Source organism: Dreissena polymorpha, chromosome 16, assembly GCF_020536995.1.
Source record: "Dreissena polymorpha isolate Duluth1 chromosome 16, UMN_Dpol_1.0, whole genome shotgun sequence".
Classification (NCBI taxonomy): domain Eukaryota; kingdom Metazoa; phylum Mollusca; class Bivalvia; order Myida; family Dreissenidae; genus Dreissena; species Dreissena polymorpha.
In genome coordinates, this window is record NC_068370.1 from 27,968,056 (window position 1) to 27,981,704 (window position 13,649).

A 13,649-nucleotide genomic window follows, 5' to 3' on the forward strand; every position below is an offset into this window, starting at 1 on the left:
TACATATTGTTAAAAATGAATAATACATTAACCACGGAGAGGTAACTAAATGTTTTACAATCAAATGTAAAGTGAGCATTAATATTAAAGCTCTTTGATAATATGACTAGTTCAAGGCTAATGCTTGTCCTTTTTCGGGAGTTTAAGACTGTGTTAGTACAAACAGATCATGGAAGCACTTTATCTGTTTTTGTTTCAGTAAATTCGGGGGAAAATGATTTAAAGTTAATACTCATTTGCTTGAAAGCGAGTATTTTTCATAAAAGTATTATTGTTATTATCTCTTGAGAGTTACGAGTTCACCATTGATGCCTATCTATTGATATTTTTTACTGTATGAATACGTTGCATAATTATACAATTGGAATATTCGTAAATACGTTTGTTTATTCTATCATTTTGTACTTTTTATGATGTTAAGATACTTGATTAGACTGCGTATTAAAATACAGCTGAATATTGCGTACTTTATTTTAGATCTACAGCATAGACAATCCATCGATAGTCAATAAAACAACCATATTTGTTACCTCTCTTCTTCATGTGTTACCTATAGCGATAGCTCATGTATACTTGACTTTGATACGATATTTATAGCTGATCACGTTACGATGTTTATAACTGATCACGTTACGTTATTTATAGCTGATCACGTTACGATATTTATAGCTGATCACGTTACGATATTTATAGCTGATCACGTTACGATATTTATAGCTGATCACGTTACGATGTTTATAACTGATCACGTTACGATATTTATAGCTGATTACGTTACGATGTTTATAGCTGATCACGTTACGATATTTATAGCTGATCACGTTACGATATTTATAACTGATCACGTTACGATATTTATAGCTGATCACGTCACGATATTTATAACTGATCACGTTACGATACGTATAACTGATCTCGATTAGACATTAATTATTGACGTTGATACGATATTTTTTTACTAAAATTTATAATTGAAATTGGAGCGGCATTTATAACTGATCTTGATACGGACAAAAGCCCGCGAAGCGGGCGTTGACCGTTTATTTGTATCAATTTTCTGAAATACAGAGAGACATTACCTTATAGGCTATCAAGTCAAATAATTCCTGCCGTCATCTATTTTCGCGATGGAAATCAAAGACCGCTGGAGCAACATAGGCACTTCAACAAACGCTACATGACACGTAGATGCATTACTCAATAAAAAATACGACAATAAATGTATTATTTTGTAGGTAATGGTACTCTATCTCCTTGCATTATATGATTTTCTACGTTAAAATGCGTCTGTTTGCCTCCCTGTGTGACACTTCCTGTTTCCCATAATGCATTGCAAATTGAAAATTGCTTTAGATGTTGTTTGAGTAATACATTGTACATTAAACAATATCTACTTAGTGTTTTTAAGTATCAGATTTCTTGTTTATTATATAAATGAATGTTTATTTTTGCTTAAATATAAATGTGCATAATGCAGTGCCAGTAGCACACTTTGCAATATTTTTATTACAAAATAGTGTGTTGTACACTTGAACTTAATAATTAATAATCCTTTGCTAAAAATTCATTTGGCACACCTGAGACCATGTTGTGTATTACCATTATTATTTTGCACATTATGCTGACACTTTGAAAAAAATGCAAATAAGCGAAACGCAGAAGTTTAGTCTTGTCAACTGTATTTGATTAATTTTTTGAAGACCATATAAGAAGCGAAAGTGTAGGATACGGTATTCATTTTATTTGATTATTGCTTGTTATTATTTCTTCATAGAAGGCGTACTGGATGAGTGGAGTATATTTTTTTTTTGGTTCTACATCTTTGATGAAGTCAACTCATTCACATTTAGTGCCATGACTGAGCGTGTTATTGAACTAACAAACGCGTGATAGGAACTTATCCGAATATATGCAAACTCATAACAGTGTGTCTAATACAATATGTGTTGAGTGCACAGAAACAAGGGCGAGAAGATAAGGGTATAAATGAACATACTGAATGTGTTATTTTGTTTATGAGCTTGAACATACAAAAACTTGACTTTAATCAATTGGGATGTACATGCAGTTTAATAACCGGGTTGTTATTTTATAATCATATTTATGTGGAAACTGCCTCATTCACATGCAATACGCAGCTGCTGTCTATATGTTAAATGCCACATTCCATAATGACTTAATATCTTTACTTTCAAAAGATGAAAATGAATTTAATGAAATGAAAATAAACAAAAAAATGATATTAAATTCAGGTGAAATATATTTGATTATATTTTATTTAATTATGGTTTGGTAAATTGTTTACTGTAAAAAAATTCTTGTTGATAACAGTAAGTTCGTGATAATAAGTATGTTGTTGTTTATTTTTTGTCTCACACATAAAGTGACAGGTACACTCATATATTTAGCATTAAGCTTATGATGTGGGTCTTCATCATAAATCTAAATTTTTGCTACTAGTATTTTCTCCTTAGCACCAACCTAGTAATGTTCAATCTGTGTATGCCATAAGCAATAGTTTTTACCAACTGTTAATTCCCGAGGATTCAGAAAAATACAATAAGTTTACCACATTTCATGACATAAGCTCTAATAGTGCGGAAGATAAAGTAATAATTTTTAGTAAAATCGATTCAGATTCCAAGCCACTATCTTTAAGTCGGCATTGTCAATTGGTATTAGTATTGTAGTTGTAGTATTGGTAGGGTTTAACCACTATTGTTATAGTTCATGCTAACACCGTTTATGCGCACGAGCACGGGATTTCTAACCCATTGCGCCACTTTTCAAACATGACAGCGGCACTCAGATAGATAGACGCCATTTCTATGTGCTCAGCATTTAGCAGTTATATTTACATATATCTGCAGGTATTTCATATTATTAACCAGGTTTTCCGAAGATAAAAACTGGTTATTAGATAGGCGAATGCGGGCGGGCTGGCGGGCGGGCGGAACAAGCTTGTCCGGGCCATAACTATGTCGTTTATTGTCAGATTTTAAAATCATTTGGCACATTTGTTCACCATCATTGGACGGTGTGTCGCGCGAAATAATTACGTCGATATCTCCAAGGTCAAGGTCACACTTTGAGTTCAAAGGTCAAAAATGGCCATAAATGAGCTTGTCCTGGCCATAACTATGTCATTCATTGTGAGATTTTATAATCATTTGGCACATTTGTTCACCATCATGGGACGGTGTGTCGCACGAAAGAATCACGTCAATATCTCCAATGTCAAGGTCGCCACGACTAAAAATAGATTTTTTTAAAACAAACTTACAAAGGGGGTTAATTTTGTTTGTTCATTTCAAAAGTTTAGTTTGAGTTTTCTCCCTTTATCAGATTTTTTTTTCACAATGAAAACCTGGTTTTGTGACAATTTTGTCCCTTGTTATTATTATTATTATTAGTAGTAGTAGTAGTAGTAGTAGTAGTAGTAGTAGTAGTAGTAGTAGTAGTAGTAGTAGTAGTAGTAGTAGTAGTATTAATATATTGAAATAATATTGTTTTGGTAAACATGTCGATGCGGTTGCATTGTTTGCATTGTTATATGTTTGCTATATTGAAGTGATTTTTCATCTAATTCTTAACATTAATCCATTTATCTTCATATTATAATTTAATGCTATTGTTGCAGATTAATGTATATGTATTGTCTGCACGGGTAATTACATATAGAAACATCAACCGTTGTTGGTATTATTCTCCACCCACTACGGCTGGCGAGGCCGGCAACAATGGCGCCCAACGTGAATTCATCGTGACTTCCCCTAGCAGCAACACAGCGAGCCTTGCCAGAGCACTCCTAAAGAAGAATACATACTTCTACGAGGAAGGTATTCTTTATGGCCATTTTTGAATTGTCCATGGACCGACCATATAAATATTAAACCCCGGGTTGTGATAATACTGTTTAAACAAATAGCATGCTTTGAAATTGAGCTCTATACAAATCATTCCTGATTACCGGTACCACTACGCTATAGTGTACTTGTCCGAGGATCACGCTTTTCGTCGATGGATTGAAGATCAGACTGTGTATTATTACTGCGTTAAGTGATTTGACACTTGATTGTGAATTCTATTTGATAAATTCATTAGTGTTTTAAGTAATTTTATTTAAGTATAATATTTTCATTAATTACGGGTGCATTATTCGTATTCCTTTGTATGATGTTATTTATATGTTTGTATTAATATTTTTAGGATTTTTTTTACTGAACTCGAAAATTGGTCACTGCACTAATTATAGGATATAAACCTGGCCCTGCATGACATGACAACTACCGTTTTATCTCACTGTGTTTCATTCATAAACTAATCCGTATACAATAGAGTATCGGTCAGGTAGCGTAGTGTGTACACAATATTGAGTAAGTTGTAAAATCATTCTAGTGGAATTTTGAAGGTGAAATTTCGTGCAATTTATATCAGAATTATTTAATTGATAATGTACCTTTATTAGAAAAAGGAGATACGTGTGATTTTGTATAAATTCATGCGTATTTTTAAACGGGTTTGTGCTGAACGTTAAATATATTATTTAGCATTGATTGAGGTCTGATCCACCTGTTTCAATGATAAATACAACACATGTTTAACGTTACATTAGAGAATATTGCGAACAAATCCTTGCAAGGTCGTGCGTTGTTTTTATATCGCGTATTTTAAACCGTTTGTGTTGTGTAAAATATACCCAGTATTTTTATTTCATACAATACTTACCTGATATTACAATAAGGATTGCCTTTTTCTTAGTCCGTATTTTACACTACTCCGGTTTATCCGGAGAATACACCTGATGCTTTTTCTGCGCATGCGCAGGTGTACTTCCGATTATACCACATGTTATTCAGTTTTCCTTTTTCGGCGAAACAGTTCGCATCGTTGTTTTAAAGATTTAAGTTTAAAGTTGTTTAAAGTTCAGGATAGTAGAAAGTTCTTTTCTCGTAAGAGGGGATAGTCATTATGTCTGAAGACGGTGAATTTTCGGACGATGGAACAAACCTGTCGCCTGTGTCGGAGAGTTTCGACGAGTCATTGGCGAACAATATCATGAAAATGGCGTCTGATACAAAGTCAGAGCACGTGAGAAAGAAAAAGAGAAAATCTAAATATTCTCTGTTAGAAGCTAGTTCGATAGACTGGAGGGATTAGTTACGCGTGTGTTAGGCAAGGTGGCCAGTTCTCCACCGCATGCACAGATCCATGCAGAGACAAACTCTGATGGTCGGAAACGGCTTGCACCATGCCATACAGAGACAAACTCTGATAACCATGTACGTTTGCAAGATGACGTTTTATCTATTTTGGCGGACGCCGATTCGGACGATAGCTATTCGGATACGGTGGATAATGGTGAAAATCTCGCTGAGACCACAAAACAGTGTCTCTTTGAAATGTTTGGCGAGGATGCATTGGTAAAGCATAAACCTTTGAAGGAAGGCATTTGTTTGGATGACTCGCAATTGAAGGTTCTAAACACGAGTTTTAGGTGCGATCAGCCTAATTTTTTAACGGCCTTCAATGAGGAGTCAGTTGACATGTTCCCAGTGGATGAATCATGTGAAAAAACGCTCAAATTGCCATCTTTAGATGAGTTGGTGGACGGATGCTTAACAAAACGTTATGGGCAAAAGGCTTCCTTTGCGAAGAACAAAGGCAAAGTGCTATTTACACAGCCATGCAAAATGGTGGACAAGATCTGTTTCAAAGGTCAGCATGCAGCTCGTATGGGTATTGTTATGCAATGTTACCTACAGCAAGGACTTGGTAGCCTTCTCACTTCAGTGCAAACCCAGGACTTGGATAAAGAAACCATAGTGCAAAAGGTGAAGGATGTGTTCGCCATTTCAACAAAAGTGCTTGACCAGCTAGGGCGGACCGGTGCTTTTCATCACATTGCCAGGAGAGCAGTTGCCATGACTGACACTGGGCTATATGTACAATATGACAATTTGCAATTTTCCAATTTACCTTTGTCAGGTGACGGTGTGTTTGGGCCTGGACTTGAGCCTTTGTTGAAGGCCAGAAAAGAAAAGAAGAAACAGGTCGATGACTTGATTCCGGATGTGAGGCGTCCAAAACGGAAATTTCCATCTGATTTTGACACCGCAAAAAGACCACGTTGTGAGTCATATGGCAAACCAGCGACATCCACAATTCCCCAGACCTCGGGAACCAATTGGAATAATTTTCGTATCCCAAAGGTCCAGTACAGGAGTCGTTTTGAAGACCCGTCGTCCAGTAGAGACTTCCCTAGATCGTCCAGTAGAGGTTTCTCACGACGACAGGGGCTCAGGCAGTCTTATGGGCGTGGGAACACTGACAAACCCACAGACAAATGACAAGGTCAGTATACATGTTAACAAATCAGAGATACCTGTTGGAGGGAGATTGACTCACTTTTTAGGGGCATGGCAAAAATAACTACAGACCAATGGGTTTTGGACATTATAGAAAAGTGTCACAAGCTGGAATTCAATCAAATTCCCATTTTCAAGGGCATAAAACATACAGTGGTTCCCAAAAAACATCACTATTTAATTCTAAAAGAAATAGAGAATCTTTTGGAAAAAAATGTTATAGAAAAAGTTCCTCAGTCTCAAATGTACGAAGGTTTCTACAGTACGCTGTTTCTAGTGCCAAAAAATACTGGGGAAATGAGGCCTGTAGTCAATCTAAAATCTCTAAACCGGTATCTCAGAAAACAGCACTTCAAAATGGAAACAATTGCTCAAGTCTTGAACTTAGTCGAGATAGAAGATTGGGCTGTGACGATAGATCTAAAAGATTCATATCACCATTCGTAAAAGTCAGTTCTGTGGTAGTAGCTCATCTGAGAAAACTGCGTCTGAGATTATCCAATTATCTGGACGATTGGCTATGCCTACACAAAATTCGCTCTGTTTTGTTACAAAACTTATCCACAGCTCTCAACCTCTTGTTTCAACTAGGTTGGATTGTAAACATAGAGAAATCTCAGTTAGTCCCATGTCAGACCATTACATATTTAGGAAGCCTGTTCAGTCTACAGGAGGGTCTTGTTTTTCCCACTCAAGTAAGACAAAAAAGCTTAAAGTTGGCTGTGACCAAAATTCTATCAGGAAATTTAACGGCCAGAGATTACATGGTTCTTCTGGGTATGATAGCCTCGTGTCTAGAACTGATACCCAATGCAAAATTGTTTACGAGACCTATACAACTTCATCTTTTAGAGCACTGGAATCCAAAGTACATGTCTATGAACTTTATAGTGAACATTACTCCACAGCTTGCTCAGCATTTGAATTGGTGGTTACAGGATCAGAACATAGCCAAGGGCAGATTTTTCAGCAAAATGTCTTTTCCAGTAACTTTAACCACAGATGCAAGCAAGAAGTGGGGATGGGGTGGTCATGTAAACAATTTCAATTGCCAGGGTCAGTGGTCTGTTCAAGACAAGAGAATGCATATGAATTGTCTGGAGATGAAGGCAGTGATTTTATGTTTAAGGCATTTCCTATCACGCTTGAAGAGACACAATGTACTGATCAGATCGGACAATACCACTGTTTGTCAATATATAAATCGTCAGGGGGGGGACAAAGTCTGTCCAGTTGTGTCATCTAACTATGGAACTATGGGAGTTGGCCTTGAAACACAAAATCAATTTGAAAGCGGTTCACATTTTGGGGTCTCGAAATTTCCGAGCAGATGCACTAAGTCGATACAGAATAAGTCCCTCAGAATGGTCTCTGAACAGTTCAGTGGTTTTGAAAATTTTCAATCTATGGGGTCAACCTCAGTTGGATCTTTTTGCAACATTGGAGAACAAAAAAACTCCTCTGTTTTGTTCATGGCTTCCCCACCCGCAAGCTTTTGCTCTGGATGCTCTGTCAATAATGTGGCAGAATATGTTTGTGTATGCATTTCCACCAATTCAGTTGTTACCCAGAGTTCTGTCTCATTTACAAGAGTCTCAGTGTACAATGATCTTGATTGCCCCTTTATGGCCGAGACAACTGTGGTATCCGACACTATTGAGTCTGTTGATAGCATGCCCAATCAAATTGCCTCCCCTGATAGACCTGTTAACTCAATGCAAGGGTCTGGTCAGTCATCCAGAACCGCAGGCTCTGGAGTTGACTGCATGGCTGTTATCGACAGAAGTTTCTCTACAAAAGGGTTTTCAAAAGACACTAGATCCTTACTTGCCAAATCTTGGAGGAAAGGTAAACAAAGGGATTACACATCAAAATTTAGACAATTCAATAGCTGGTGTAATAAACAACAGATTGATCCATATTCAGCATCTGTAGTGCATTGTGCAGATTTTCTGACATTTTTGTTTAACAATGGATTAAAATACAGAACCATTAATGGATATAGATGTTGTCGGCAGTAATTGCTTCTATTGATAATATACCTATAGGCCAACATCCTTATGTTATCAGACTGCTGAGAGGCGTGTTTAATGAACGTCCACCCATGCGTAGATTGGTTCCAGAATGGGATCTTTTGTCTGTTTTAGCTTGCCTGAAGAGACCACCTTTTGAACCCATACGAGCGGCGTCCTTGAAGTATGTCACCTGGAAAGCCTGTTTTCTGTTGGCGATTACAACATTTAGGAGGTGTAGTGATTTGCTGTCTCTCACTCTTGGAGAAGGGTTAGTAAATGTTCAAAAACATGGGGTTACGTTTTTGAGAACTGGTTTGTCCAAAACTGATAGGCCTAATCATCAGAGTAACAATATTTTTGTGCCTCATTTTCCTAGTGACAAATTGTTGGATCCTATGAGGGCACTTACATATTACTTGAAGCATACAGAAAAATATAGATGTGTCAGTGAAAGAGACATTGTGAAATTGTTTTTGGCAATTAATAAACCTCATCATCCTGTGACTCCAGTAACAATATCGAGATGGTTAGTGTCCATTATCAAATTTTCTCACAAGACTGTACATAAACATTCAGGAAAGGTGACTGGACATTCTACAAGAAGTGTTGGACCCTCTTGGGCTTTATTCAAGGGCGCATCTCTCAAGCAGGTTCTAGAGGCAGCAGATTGGTCCAAGGAGACCACTTTTACAAAGCATTATTTGAATCTTGTGAATTTTAACTTTTTAAATGCTTAGGTAAGCATGATGTATCACAGAGTTTTCCACAGGTGCGCTTATTCGGCGGACTGCAATATCGAAACGATGAGGAGGATATAACTGCAAAGGAGCAGTTTTTTATACAAACATGTGTAAAATAGGAGGGTTGTGACTGTTAATTCTGGTATATATTTGTTTAGACTACAAGCGAATAGTCACCACTGTCACCAAGAAAGTGTTTAGTGGAAAAAAGGGAAAGAAAGTGTTACAGTCATTAAACTGGTAAGTTTATATACTTGCTTTATTTTACAAAATAATACCCACCTCCTGGGATATTGCTAGTTAATCTAGAAAATCTTTATTGTAATATCAGGTAAGTATTGTATGAAATAAAAATGTAAAATTTGTATACAAATTGTAGTTTTATGAATAAATACCTGATATTATAGGTTTCCCACCCTCCTCCCCTCATATTATTTTGTCTATCCTTGCGAACAGTTTCGCCGAAAAGGAAGACTTAATAACATGTGGTATAATCGGAAGTACACCTGCGCATTCGCAGAAAAAGCATCAGGTGTATTCTCCGGATAAACCGGAGTAGTGTAAAATGCGGACTAAGAAAAAGGAAATCCTTATTGTAATATCAGGTAAGTATTTATTCATAAAACTACAATTTGTATACAAATTTTACATATTTTACATCGTTACGTATTTTTTATGTGCACTTCTTAATAGTGTGTACACAAAGTTGAAATTTGAGTAGTGTGCCATATGTTTGGTCAGATTGTACAAACATTAGAGGCGCATGGTTTAAAATATAGGTTTAACTTAAAACGTGTGATACATAAACAGAATTTACATTGAAGAAATAAAACTAATTTCAAATTAAATTTACTCAATTAATTAAGTCACAAAACAATAATAATAAATAATAATAATAATTACCAATTGCCAACTAAATAATCTTTGATAAGACTTCAAGATTTTGAATTATACTTAAGCATCTTCATTAAAATTATCTTGAATACAGTTTAACCTTAAATATAATTTAGATACTTTAAATTTAGTTAAAATAAATTTCATTGATTTGTTTTAATTAAACCTGATTGTTTTTATTTAAGTAGGTTTTAAAATAAAATAAATTTATTGAACTTGATAAATTTGAGTGTTTAAATAAATTAAATATATATTAAGTTCAATTAATTTAAAATAAACTAAGTAAAATTAAATTGAACAAAATAAAATAAAATGAACTTAAATCAAGTTAGAATTAAATAAAATTAAATTAAATTGAATTAAATTGAATTAAATTAGGTTTGGTTTAATTAAGTTTAATTTAATTAAATTAGATTATGTTAAATTAAATTAATTGCATTGAATTGTGAATTGAATTGTGATTTGGATTGTGAATTGAATTGTGAATTCAATTGTGAATGGAATTGTGAATTTAATTGTGGTTTGAATTGTGAATTGATTTGTGAATTGTGATTTCTGAATTGAATTGTGCTTTGTGATTTATAAATTGAATTTAAGTGTTCAAATGAAATGAAGTGTTCAAGAGAAGTTAAGAGAATTGTTTAAGTGAAGTGTTCAAATGTAGTGAAGTGTTCAAGTGAAGTGAAGTGTTCAAATAACGTGTTCAATTGAAGTGTACAAGTAAAGTGTACAAGTGAAGTGTTGTGTTGAAGTCAAGTGAAGTTAAATTAGATTGAAGTTTCTTAATATAGTGATAGTTTTCTGTAAAGGAGCTAAATCATGGATAATCCTTTATCTGAAAGAGACAAAAGGTTGATGCGAAGGGAACAATTGAAATAAGATATTGATAATAAAGGGAGACAAATTCAGAAGAGAACAAAGCTCGCAAGCATTAAACAAAGAGACAAGGAGATTGAAGAGGAACAATTAGCAGAATTGCAAAAAGAGAGAAAGAGAGTGGTACAAATGCGACAAAAGGCTCGACAAGAAAAAGAAGACCTACAAAAACGCAAATGTGAAGTAACCAGAATTAAACGAGAAGAAAAAGAGATTGAAATGCTGAAAGAAAAAAGAAGGCAGTTGGAAAGACAGATTTTATAAATCGAATGATTTGATGCGTTGGAAGATGCTGATGGTAGCATGGAACAAGAAGGAGCATGTGGTTATGATACACAATTTAAGGACATAAACACAGATGAATATAAAAGAGATGACGTGAGGTATAAAGACAATGTTAAAATGAGCAGATCTATAATAACGGTAGATGAGTATGGACATATAGATGATATCAGTAGCATCAGTAGGGGCATTTTGTACCATGAAAATGAATTGTAACGTTCAGAGACTTGTTCACATAGTACCGCAGACACCGTTGACAAGGAATTGAAATGGCTGGACACCAAAGCCAAGAAGCATGTTGTACCTGATCGTGGTGACAGGTTGAAAGTTCAGAGGAACTATAATACCGACACATGTGATGATGAACTACTGAACATAGATGATGAATCATGCATATCATAATAATGAAGGAAATATCAAATCAACAATGTCACAACGAAAGGTACAAAGACATGTGCATGATACATACAGAAACAATTCTGAGGACAGAATTAAAAAGGAGGGAGAAACCTATGATACAGATGATGATGATACGAACTCGGATGACGAGTACAGTATTGAAAGTGAAGTAGTACAACAATTAAAGAAGGAGATAGAAGACATGAAACATAAAAAAATACAAATGATGAATGAAATTGAAAGTAGAAATAAAACAGACAAATTAAAAGCAGCCAAGAGAAAGCTCAAGCAACAACACATAAGACGACTATTGCAGCAAAAGCAAGAGTTAGAAGAGAGTCTGTTGGAGAAACAAAGCACTTTAAGTTCTCTAGAAGGAGAGTATTGTGCAGATGATTTGGACAATGGCACAAAAGCAGTACGTGAACCTAAAATGCCTTTTGTAATAAAGCCTAATGTTCCAGAGTTCTCTGATCCTCAAACATTCAATGAATGGAAAGTTGAAATACTTAAAACATTGGAAACAAATTTTGGTGATATCAAGACGGGCCAAAGTGTAATGGAATAATTTTATAATGCCAAACAGGAAAACGACGAGGATATATTGACATGGGCAATACGGTTAGAGACACTTATTCAGAAAGCAATTAATCGCAATAAGATACAAGACGAATAAGAAGGATGCGATGTTGAGAGCGAGATTCTGGAGGCATATTAGGAATACTGATTTGCGAAACGCAACCAGGTCGTTACAGAAACATGAACAGAGGAAGGGGATTTAGAAGTTATCGAGGTCAGTATCCAACTCGAGGGTACTTTAGACAAGATCAGACAGAACAACCACCTAAAACACTACATTTAAACCAACAGAGGCTCTGATCGCAAGGGCGGATGAGAGCGTCAGCAGTAACATATGCCCCGACATATTGACTAATAAACAACATGGTACAGAAGACATACTGCAAAGAATGGTCGGAGAACCTAATTTAACAGACATCAAGATAAACGGAATTCCAGTTAAAGCTTTGATCGACAGTGGCTGAAGAATTTTATGATAACATGGATCACAAACCTGAATTAAATTATATGGATGATTTTCAAGTAGATCTAAAAGGTGCAAATGGCATGACGGTTCCATATACTGGATACATCGAAGCATATATAGAAACACAACTTACCTTTACACCAATACTTACCGTTTTATTGGTTATCCCGGTATCAAAGTATCATGGTGTAGCTCCAGTCCTGCTATGTACGAATTTAATTCGCACTATTCAACAATGCAGAAATACAAATAACTAACCTGATGAGTGGGAAGCAGCCATGATGTCCATCAATCCGTTTATCGGTAGAGTAACAGCAACGAAACCCATAACCTTACATCCAATTGAAACCAGAACGATTACTTGATTTGTAAGGAAGATGAAGAATACTGACGCAGCAATTACAGAGGCATTTGAAGATGAACACTCACAGTGCTATTGTTTGTCCACGCGTGGTCACTGTGAATAACGCTGGTAGAACGGCAAGGATACCTGTAAGAATTTGCAACGGCAAGACCAATTAAGATCAAGGCAAGACAGAGCCTATGCCAATTAAACGAAGTTCAAGTATTACGTGAAGCACCCGTTTTAGAGCCATTGACTGCAGCAATACAGACTGAAACAACACCTGAAAAGAAAGGTAAAGCTGAAGATGAAAATATTAAAGATCAATACGAAGTTAATTTAGAACAGACCGATTTGACCGATGATGAGAAAAATCAACCAACGCCATTATTCAAACAGAGGATTTACTGGCCTGGTATGGATACTTTCATCAGTCAAAACGTAGCCAGTTGTCCTAGATGCATTCGGCGCAAGACACATGCCGAGTCAGCTCCATTGGTCAGTATCCAGACATCTGCTCCTATGGAAATGGTGTGTTTAAATTTTCTCAGTCTCGAGAGATCTAAAGGTGGATATGAGAATATCCTCGTAATCACTGACCATTTCAGCAGATATGCCCAAGCATTTCCTACCACCAACCAGACAGCTCGTACTACCGTCCGTGTCCTTTTTGAAAAATTCTTCGTC